This window comes from Falco cherrug, chromosome 3, assembly GCF_023634085.1.
Source record: "Falco cherrug isolate bFalChe1 chromosome 3, bFalChe1.pri, whole genome shotgun sequence".
NCBI lineage: Eukaryota > Metazoa > Chordata > Aves > Falconiformes > Falconidae > Falco > Falco cherrug.
The window spans coordinates 47,123,083-47,135,135 of NC_073699.1; positions in this window are offsets into that span (position 1 = coordinate 47,123,083).

Sequence of the window (12,053 nt, forward strand, 5' to 3'; positions counted from 1 at the left end):
CTACCTGTAATGTGAAATTACCCTAAATATAACTAATGAAGAGCAAGTAATGTTTAAAAGTAGATGTTTTTCAGTTCCCCAACAGTAAACCTAAGGCAAAGAAAGAAAGAAGGCAGTGAAAGAAGTCCTTAAAATAAATTCTCAGCAAACATTAGTATTTGCCATTTGGATTATAAACCAAAACATCGTGACAAGCAGGCTGACGGCAAACATTATGTTCTTTGATATAAACGAAGGGGTTTTATATATAACAGAAAACAAATATTTATAATACTACAGAGAGGAATGAATAGATCGGTTTCCAATTTGATATTTCATCAAGTCATGGATACGTAGTATCTGCACACAAATACATTGGTGCCCTAAGTGAGGTCCATTGACAGAAACGTGAAATGTTATATAATCTGAACTGGTGAATATGCAAAGTGAGTGCAGCAATCAATTAACTGGTTGGGATTTCATCTGAAATTGTGGACTGACAGCTAAAATTGTTAGTCGTCCAACATTCACACATAATGCTCAGTGGCCACCAACTGAACCACGCAGGGCAACTCGCGACTGTAACCTCAATGCTGAACTGAAACACTGTGAAGCTGCAGCTGGGATAGCCCGCTAGCCATCCTCAGTTGTTTCCAGTGCCATTACCTCAAACACCCACTGCTTTCTAATCAATCTCTCTAGACCCTGTTGACACTAGTTTACAGTTCAGAAACAATGGGAATGATGGCTAATGGAGCTGGGGTCACACAGGATATTTTAAGCCAGGCGCTTATGTTCATGCCTTCATAGTAAGCCAAACCCTCGGTGAGCACACAGACAGAAACAATCTGTTCCAACCCACAAACAACAGGCAAAAATATGTGTTCTGGTACCTAGATCTTTTTCAAGAGTCAATGCTACTTGCTCTACACTGGTGATAATATTGTTCTTATGGAGAATGTAGATACTGATGATTGTTTCTTTTTGCAGAACTTTTTTGGGTGTTTGACAAAGAAGAATGCCACCACTGAGGATTTATATGTGTGTGTGTGTATGTATATATAAATATAAAAAAAATTGTATATATAATGCATTTCATGTAGCTCCCACATTCTGAAGTTTATATGCTGACAATGTATGGTTGCAAAGTACTCTTACTCTTTGCTTTATTTAGGAAAAAAGTACCAAACCTGAACAGAAATAAGATCCCCCTTCAGCTGGCTCCTGTGCTTGAAGCCTTTGTATGACTATGTCAAGAATGAAAATGTAGTCACATTTCATTCAGCCTTCCTTGGATTGATACACAGTACGCAGCTGTTGTTTAAGTGAAAATGTCATAGAATCACATAGAGTCATAGGATAGTCCTGTGGTGATACAGACTGAATTAGCAGAAGGGTTGTCTAAACTGTAATTGCTTTAAAAGTCAAATAACCTTATTATATAACCAGGTTTTTTTGTAATTCAGTGTCCCATATTTCAACAGACGTATCTTCCCTAAACATTGGCAGTATTCCTCTCTGTCTTTCTTTGCGATTGCCTCTTCTTTGGTTAAGGCTGCCAACAATGTTTCAAGAGATCACCTGAATACAGATTAGCACATGATTTTTTTCTCAGTTAAATTTATTTAGCCACAGACATCTGGAAATTTAAATCTGTCTATCCCAAGCAGCTATTTTAATTTGCATAACATTATTGTTGTGACCAATGTTTTCTCACACAGCTGTAGATTTAAAACAGTTAATTACTATCTGGAAGCTCTAGTTCCTTAATTAAAATTGCTCCTGTATTTTTTTTAATGTCTGAAATACTCTTCAGTTATCCTAGATATTTTCCTTCTAGAGGTTTAAAACTAGCACCGTTTACAGTCTTCTGTTTGGGAGTGACTCAGGTAATGGCCAAGCCTTTTGTTTTCAAAATTTCACTGTGGTTGGTGCTGTCTGGGAGGAAATATATAATTAAAATGCAAGTAAAAATAGCAAATCCCAGTTATTAAAACTCAACTCACCCGCCACCCCAAATTTTGGATGTGACTTAAGAGAGGAGGAAAGAAAAATAAAGTTAGAACAAAGGTAAAATTAGTAGTCACCTTCGTAGAGGCTTTTAAAAGAGTGATAAGGATAAGGGTAGGCAATAAAATTTATATTTTTAGGTTTATAAGCATTAAGGAACCACCAAGTATAAAGGGCTTAGAGGCTGAGATAGAGACCTGAAACATGACATGATTAAATGCTTATTGGATCGAGATTGAAGTAAGACAGGCAATACCATCCCAGGACTTTGAACTTCAAGGACTAGTGATGCCACATTAAAATTACTGTGTAAACAAAAACAACACAAAAAAATTAAGATACAGACCGATTACCTATTGGCACAATGGGATTACCCCAAACCTCAGGAACATATGGGAGACCTTTTTATGTACTAGGGAGCACATAAATTTAGAAGGCAATTTTCAATAACATACAAAACAGTAATGCAAGTATCCTCAATAAATAACTAAACCCTAGATATTTAAAGTGACAAGAGTTGGGGGGGTGGGGGTAGGTGAGGGTGGGGGTGGGGGGAGCGCAGGGAAAGAAAATCCAGAGGTTTTAATTAGTTTACTTATTTATGGTGCATTCCTTTGCTAATTATGGTTTAACTGGCAGCATGTAATCTGCATGCAGTCTGTGGGATATTCTGTCCAGTCTGCTGTTTGGATTGGATCTGCTTGTCAAATACCTATCTCTGCTCTTTGAGGAAAAGCCTCCTGTCTTCAGTACTCTGAATACAGAGTATTCAGAAAGGTCTGTCAACAATGTTCTTAGATGAAAAAGGTTGAAAGGAGGACTTTTCTGGCAGAACCAGGACAGCTGTTGGAACTTCATTGTGGTTTTTATGGGAGTTCTCAAAACTTGAACTTGGCTGCTGTATTTTGCTGAGTTTCGATTATGATATGGCTGACATAGAAAATACCATTTTCTTTCAATTTAACTTTAGTTCAGCCATGACCTGCCAAAAGTGAGAGGTGCTGTCTGTCCTGGGGCTGGCTGGGATTGTATTTCCAGCAGCTCTGGGCTAGGAGGACTAGCAGGGGGAGAGACAGCTAGAGGTGGATATTGCTGTGATGTGCACTTTGTCATTACTCTGAGAAGGCACAATATCATTGCTGAAACTCTGAGAAGTAGCTGATGTAGAGATCTGGTAACTGGGGCAGCTGGAGGAGATGTTTCAGAGTTCAAGAGAGCTTTAGCAGTGAGGTTTTTGCAGAAATCTCAGGACATCAGTAGCTCTTGAGAACATTGCATGTCCATTCTTGAGAAATTCTTTCTAGAGCTGCTTTGATAGTTTGCTGTGCCTCTCCAGCCTTTAGACTTTGAATGCCTAATTTATAATTGACTTGGTTTCACACATAATTTCTGTGGTAAATTTCCAGACTGAAAAGATAATGTTTTGGATTTTTTCTATCTAAACAAAAGCCACACTAGAGTTTGGAGAATGAAGATAGGTGAGATAAAATCTTTTAAAGGCACTTCTGAAGTCACAGTGAAGTAGAATATCTCCTTGATTGGAAAATTTATTTCTTACTCCAACACCAAATGAGTGTGTGCTGACATAACTTTTTTATTTAAATCATTTGCTTGTTTTCTGCTAAAAATGCATTGTCCTGTTTTTGTGAGTGATGGTCAGCTGGTAATTCCCTGGTTTTATTGCTTCTCCAGGAGCTGCAGTCCCATGAAGCTTGTGCTGGAAAGGAAGGAGTGCAATAGGGAGGAGGACCTCTGTGTTTTGTGGTTGTGGAGTGAACTGTGTTAGAGGGAAATTACCCATAGGAAATATCATAGGAACAAGAAAAGGGTTGAGGTGGACACAATGGTTTGTCATGGCCCATGGTCACAAGGTACCAGCTGTTTTGCAACTGATAACATTGTATGATAAATCAAAGGAAATTTCTTATGTGTTGAGAGATTCATATTTGCATTTAAAAAATAAAAAGATCATAACCAAAGCAAACAGAACATAGTCCATTAAAAATATATCAGCATTACTAAAAAAAAAAAGCTCTGCACTTCTCAAACTCAGTATGTTAAAATACTTTAATAGGCTTTTTGTTATTGTTGAGGTCTAATGTTCTGCTATTTCATTATCACTTCAACCTAGAATTTCTTTGGCTTAGCTCTGTAGTTTGCATTGGATTTTGTTATAGATATTGTATTACAATAACTGCAAAAAAGCAACAGTCTCTTCATTTTCCCACTGCTGCTTGGTTGTCTCCAAATGTTTCATCACTGACATTTTTTATTGCTGGTTATATTTACTTAGGATAGTGAAAAGATTTGATGATGTATCATTCACTTATGGGATCTACAAATGACAGGTATTTGACTTTTATTTTACAAGAACTGCACGTGTGCAAAGTTTTCTAACAAAACAAACAGTAGGATAAAATGAAAGATAAAGAGAAAAGAGAAATGAGGAAAAAAAGAAACCCCCAAAAACTATGGCTCCAGTTGTAGCGTACAAAAGCAGAACGGAGATGCTTCCTGTAACAGTGGACAAAATGAGGCTGGCCACTTCAGTGCCTTTGATAGGAAGATACGAGTAATTTGGATCCCTGAAAACCTTAACTTTGCACTTGACACCATGTGACCAAAAGGTTCAAGAACACACAGGAGAAAACAGTGGGATTTAAGGATATCAGACAAATCTCCCACATACAATACACGTGAAATAAAAAGCAAAATAGATATTTTCTTATATTTTTGAGGGCATTTTCAAATACTCTTTCTATTCTTCCTGCAGATGCTCTGAAAATCAGGATATTTGATTTAATCCTTCCAATGCTAATGTATGTTTACTTCATTTTGGTGCTCTAGTAGCCATCCCTTTGCCTCCCTTAGGGCAGCTAGTGGGTACAGAGGCAGACTACAGAAAAAGACAAAGGTTTCAGAGGTTTGACAGTTGTTCTGTAGTGCAGCAGATGCTGCAAAACAGATTTATGACATTGCAGTAGGAAAGCATCTTGATGAGGAAAAGCAGTGAGGGCATGTTTACATTGATGTGAAAGCAAGTCTATAGGCAGTGAGCCTGCAACAGACCTCCCACTGCTTCTGCCAGGGAGGAAGCTGCAATAATAAAAATATTAGATAAACTGTTCCACACAACTAAGGAAGCCAAATTCTCACAAATCTCCTGCATTCCCTATTTCCATTTCTCCCTTTATACCTCCTCCCATTATATACCTCTCCAGCTCCAAGCCAAAATGCCAGGTTCTTCCCTCTCCTGTCCTCCCTAAGGCCATTTCAGTACCTCCAGTCCCTTCTGTAAGTAACATCATTTTTGTATCCCCAGCACCCTTGTATAGCAATGTCGCATCTCCCCTGTTGTGTCTCACAGCTGCCTATTTTGACCCATTGCTCGAACCAGGAACATCATTTGCTGTGGCTTGTCCAGAGCTGCATGTACCTGCATGGCTGCCTGCCTGCCTCCCAGAAAAATGAACAGATTTTGTTATCCCTACATTTCCCTGTTCTCATGCATGAATAAGTTCTCTCTGCTTCACTTGGGCATCTATTTGGTAGATTTGGATATCTGGAAAAAAGAAAAAAAAAAGTAGAATTCAACTTCATTTTAGTTAAAAGGTTGATATATTGTATCAGCTAATAATACAAGTGGAGTGGATTTGATGACCTTTGAAATGTTTCCTGATCTTGAGTTTCTGTATTCCTGATGTTTTTAACTATAGTACATTCTCATGCCATTCCCCTGGAAGTCTCTTCAGGAAAATAACATGCAACTAGCAGTAATTTAATGTGTCTATTAAAATACAGTTATATAAATACTGATACAGTAAATAGAGCTGGTAGTGTCAGTCCCACATGAACTTCAGCTTTCATTTTCAAGAGCTTGGTAAAGCACCCATTGCGATCAATGGAGAGACCTCAGAAGGGTCATTGGTGGCCCTTTCAGCATGGGATGGATGCCACCTCTTTATACCTACTGATTTCACTCTGGGTTTGCTAAGGCACCTCAATCTCAGCATGACATGTACTGTACTGTTGCAAGAATAGCAAGGGGAGGTTTCTGGGACAAGCTGTGGCAGTCCTATCTGGTGATATGACTCAGCTGATCAGGGACATACTCTTGGAGGTGACTGTGTCAGATGAGATGAATCCTCCATTTGAAATGCTGAGACTGTTCACAGTCACCACAGGTGAAATGAAGTATGTGTACAAATAATTTCAGAATCATTCATTGTACCAATGAATCCAAATTTGTTTCAGTTTCAAAAATACCATGAGCTAGAATACAAAAAAACAAACCAAAAAAAAGTATGCAAACCAGAAGTCAACTCCCCAGATCCTTCCTACCGGTTTCAGACAAGGTTTACCTAACTCAGGTTCTAATAGATTCGGATAACCCTCCTATTCTGCTCCCCCTGAAGCAAATAACATCAGCACGAATTATCCTGTGTGGTCTCAAAAGAGTTTAGGAAACAACAAACTTTCTTTCTAATGCCCCCCAAGTATTTTTAGAGCTCAAATGAAATACAAAGGGAAAACTTCTAGACAGTATTGCAAAGAGGAAGGGTGTGAGGTACCAGTAGATGGTGCTCACACCACAGTCAGCAGGGTCTGCGGACGACTTCAAAGCCAACGCTTCCAAACTTTTCTTCCCAGCTGATACCATTACTACATCTCTTTCTTATTTAAAATATTGTTGCCTCATTGCTGTGGGGGCTAAGAGCTGTAGCTATGTACCAACATGACACAGCACTAAGCTCTATATACATTAAGAACAAAAAGACAATATATAGCATTTTGTTCCTCCACTGGTTCAAGCAAACAGGTTAACAATGCAGTCATGGGACTTCTCAAAAGTTTCACAAAATGCTACCAATGAACTAAAGGTCAAGTTGAGGTGGTTTCTTTACCTTCAGTACAGTTCACACCTACGGGAATACCTATATATTACTGCAAACTCAAAGAGACATGCTTGAAACTTACAGTTGCATTGTACAGCAGGCACTTGAAAAAGAATTTGTAGAAAAGTACTCTTTGCATTGAATAGCATCCCTACCACTTTGAATTGTTATCTGAGATTGAATCATTTACCCCGTAAAGTATTCAAAGAAAAATATGTTTCCCACAAAGTTCTCTTAATGTAAGTGGCTCATGGTAAAACAATTTTGGAAAGCATCTGCTGTTCTTCAGTCTTTTTTCCCCTCCTGTTTGTCAGTGCACAGCTCTACCATAATTTAAGGTGAAATGTTTGTTAGGGAACATCGGTTGATGTACAGGCAGCACATCATAAGGAATTTAATCCCAGGAAATACTAATTTTTTCTTCAGTTCACTAGTGGTAATTGCAATGAAAGGATTTGTTAAATTTCTGTCCCTTATAAGCAGAATTATACACAGTTCTCATGCTTACTTTCATGCTATTTGCTCTGAGTGTTATAAAATTTGATTAAGTCCCCAGTTCTTTTGGAGACAATTAAAATTCTGTCTTTTTTTAAATAAAGATTTTAGTTGTAGACTAATGCTTAGAAAAACACATCTAGAAAAAAAGTAACATATTTCAGCTGTGTTCTGGACCCCGAGGGATGCTTACTCCTTTAGGTCTTTATTTCTTTTGTAATTTTATTATCTCTTCCTTCTTGGAAAACAGTTTCAATGGATTTTTATTATTATTTTGGAAAGTGAAATTAGAGTGTACCAGGGAACATGAGCAAAACGTCTTCCCCATCCACTTAAGCTTCTGACCTTTAACTCAACACAAGCTCTAGAAAGTCATCTACAAGTATCCTGTCTGTTTCCTTTCATTTCTGCATTTTGCATTTCTCATGTTTGGAAGTTCTTTAATCTTCCCTCATTACTGAAAGAGTAAATGGAAGCAATGAGGAGGGAAAGAAGAATTAAAGGAGGTGAATAACAAGAGGCAGCTGTTGGCTGCTACTCAGCAGCCATGACAGTTTCTTCTAGGCACTTACAGACAAATGACAGAAATCTGGATCTACAAATCACCCTCCCATGAATCTGCATTAGCAGGGACAGCCCACGGTGGAGTGCTAGAACCTGCCACACCTTGCAAGCTGAGAGATGACGAACACCACCTGTGCTATTTTGGTAAATGTGAACTTTGGAAAAAGACATCACCTGAAAAAAGTCTATAAAGGAAGAATCCTGGAAAAAGAGATGTCTCCAGTAAGTCTTTGAAGTGCTCTGTGCAAAGCAAAAATACAGGAATGCCAAGAAAGGCCACTTGGTGTGGCATAAATTGGTAGATTGATTCTTGCAGGTTTCTGCAAGCTAGGGCAGCTGGGAGTCAACTGCAACATATTTTTGGAAGTAAAATGTTTTTGTTCCACTCATTCCCTTCTTTACTATCAGTTTTGGCCCTTACTCAAGTCAGGATGAAAAATTAAAATATTGCAAAATATGCATGAGCAAAATTAAATAGGTAATTTATTTTAAATGGTTTATTGGTTGTTTAGTTTTGATAGTTTGAAGTAGCTTGAATTTAAAAATAAGTAACAGAAGAGAAGAGCTGAAAACTTCCAATTAATAATGATGCTAATAGATGTTTTGATAGATTCAAAATGTGTTGCCTTTTCCCCAAAATATCTTCAGGAACAAAAATTTGTTGAAAGCAAAGCCCTTTCCTCACTAACATGTCAGTTTTGACAATCTGGCATTTTGCAGTCGAAAAATCACTTGAGTGAGAAATTCCTGCCCAACTGTGTTTATTTATAACAGGGGAAGGTTAGGCAGTTCTGCAGTCTTCCCTTATTGTTCTTCCTCACAGATGACTGTGAAAATACTCTTGAGGTTCTCCAGATTCACCTAGTAATCTAGTAACTTGCCTCTGGGTGAAGGCACTATACTGTTACCTGCCTTACTGTGCACGGTGTGTCACATTGTCAGATGTGAGATTAGATTGTCAAAAGTGTTAACAAATTATGGTCTGGCTAGTGAAAGAGCATGGTAAAAAAGTCCCAGGATGGACGCTGAGGGAAGTTTGTATGTGCCCTGGTGTTGCATGGAGCTGCATGTCCTCTCATTCAGCACTGATCAGCAAAGAGGTGCTGGTTGCTACAGCACTGACAAGCAACATCAGCAGGACTTCTATATTTTTTTAAAGAATTGCTGAGGAGTCAACATGCTTTTATAATGATTTGCCATTTAGGTGCTACAAGCTTTTCATGGGTCAGTCTGCCTTCAAAAATCAGGTTTTGGGGAGTTTTCTGTGATGTGTTTATGTAAACTTTGATTCCTCTCTCTGACATTTTTTGGATTTAAGTGAAAAGTACTTCAAAGAAAGGGGTCTTGAACACCCATCATTTCCCAGTTTGTTGTGTAATGCTACATGATGAGACACTAGTACGGGCAAAATCTTCCCAAGATGTATATTCAGAGGCAGCACAATTATGATCGACCCAAACTCCCTGAAAAGACTCTTCCTCCTGGAATATTTCGCATAGGCCAAATCTCATGTGTGGCTGCACAAGTAGTCCGTGGCTATAGGGCATTTTTGCCCTTGTTTGAAATTACTTGGTGTTACATGGTATCGGCTTCTTATTTTATTGGATTTTTATTCAGTTTGTTGTCAAAACTTAGCAACTTTGGGCACCGTTACTAACTGTTGATTTGTTAAGGGGTGCTTTTATGTGTCTCTACCTTGTGACTGTGGAATTACATTCAATATTGCCAGCTTCACCAAGTAGCTGGCATTGGCCCATGAATGAAAGGTATTAGCAAGCTGTGACATCTTCCGATACGTTGACATTGGTCTAGCAGAGCCAGAGCAAATGCTGTGGGTGAGCTCTATCAGCATGCCACAACCAGGACAGAAACAATAATGAGATAGAGATCTTTGATCAACTGAGAGATTTCTTTCGTAGTGACACCACAAGCACAGCTTGTCTGAAGCAATTAGATGCTATATTTGTAATAGGAAATGAACCAATTTTTATTGTGAAAGAAAAGCAAAACCCATGGTGAATTACCCAACAGACTATTGCTGCATTAAGTAATTAAAAATGAACATATTTTTGGCCATTGAGGGACCTTTCTGTATTTCTCTTATTAGTAATGCCATTAAGCTCAATTTGCTTGTCTAAATATCCCCTGAATTTTCGAAACTCCTCCCTTTCTGTCTGAATGTGACTGGAATATTGGATTGCATTGCTGAACTTCTGGATAATTTCATTCATCAGAAGCTACGTTCGATGTTAACCAAGGAGGCCACCATGTGGAATTTGTATTGGAGTCTAGAGGCTTGATTTTGTGGAAAGCATATGCTGGTTTCAGGTGAGGTATGGATTACAGGATTCAGGATTGTCGTGATCTATGACTTGATGAGTTGCTACTTGTCAACTGCATGGTGGTATAACTGTTCATGTGTGTTCTTAGTGTGTGACAAAAATAAAGTATCATGACTTAGATGACCCATCTTCAAGTGAATATTGTAACCTACAAAAAGTTCAAGTGAGAAAATTGGGAATTTTGATTTAGGTTATGATACCTTTGAAGGGGTTAAAAATAAGAGTGCTGAAAGAGGCATAAGGTAAGGGGAGTGGTTCAGTCATCAGAATAATTGTGCTGGCAGCACAGTCCAAAACGTTTTCACATGTAGACAAACTTTGAGAGCCTTAAGGCTGTAATGTGATCTGTAGAGGTTAGCTATTCTGACATGGCAGATTATTGTACCTTTTGTAAGGATTGAAGAGGAAGTTTGCTAGAAATGGAGAACCAAAGACTGTACAAAGCAAAATTCAGAATCTGAGTTCTGTGAATATTGGAAAGTTGAGATTTACAAGCAAACTTCATTTGTTTATATTTTAATTTAATAAAGTGATCAGTTACTCCAGCATTTAATGTACTTCTACCACATCTCTAAGCAAAGTCAGCATGTCTGTCCTCTCTGCAATAGGAATGAACTTTATGACAGAGAGGCTGTAAAGTAACTAGACACAGAAAAATGTCTAATGGGATTTGGTGTCTAAATACTTTGAAAAATCTGGTCATAAGTGTTTTGCTTAGGATTACAGTGCAAACCTGTGATTGAGACTTGAACTGAGGGTTTAGGTAAGGTCTCTCTGGAAAAGTTCTGTTCCAGAAGTATATGCTAATATTTGCCCATTTTTGCAGTGAATTTATTTCCATCAACTTCTGACATAGTCTAGATTATTTTTTGTTTGGCTTTTAACTTACTAAAATTGAAGATGAAACATCTTTCTTCCTGTTATAACAAATTACCTCACTGCATCCTGGAAATTTACTTCTAATATAGTGTTTCTAACTTTGTTCATTTTCTGAATATACATCTAACTCATTTGTTCTTTGACTTTGAGAGACCATGGCATGAGGTCAATACTAAGAAGTGGTCAGAATTTTAAATATAGACAGGGTCCTTGTGACATTTGAAAAATCTGAGCTCTTCCATTAACTGCATGCAGTGTAGGTCAGTTAAAATTAAGGCAGGATGGAAGTAAATTACTTCCTTCTTCATGGTTTAAGAAAAGGAAAATGAATCTGAAATTGAAGGGTTTTTTTAACAAACCAGTCTAATGGGGCTGAATAAATTAAACTGTCAGACTTTAGTCATTACACATCTTCCTGTGTGAAGCATGGAAATTGGAAGCACAGACTGTGCATATTATGTTAATACTATTTACTCTACTTGGTATCCATGACGTATCCTGGTGAGTCTAAGCTACAACAGAATTATGCCTTACAGAAAAAAAAGAGAAATAAGGTTAATGAAATGGCATCTTGGCACTATAGCTAAGTAAAACACATCTCTGACTAGAGTGCTGAACAGTATTTGGGGCATTCATGAGCTATTATGCAGATGCTATGGCTCGCATTAGCATGTATAACACCAAATCATCTTGTCAAAGAACCCTTTTTCTGTTCAACAGCGTAACAAGGCATTGATTGTGATTGTTGGATTATAGTCTGTCTCCCGAGGTTCATACAAGATGTTAAAATGACACAAAGGGCCATATTCTTCACTAGAATCCAGAAGTAGGACTTTCATAAGATATGTTGTCCCCAAAATATAGGGAAAGACTGTACATTTAGAACTGA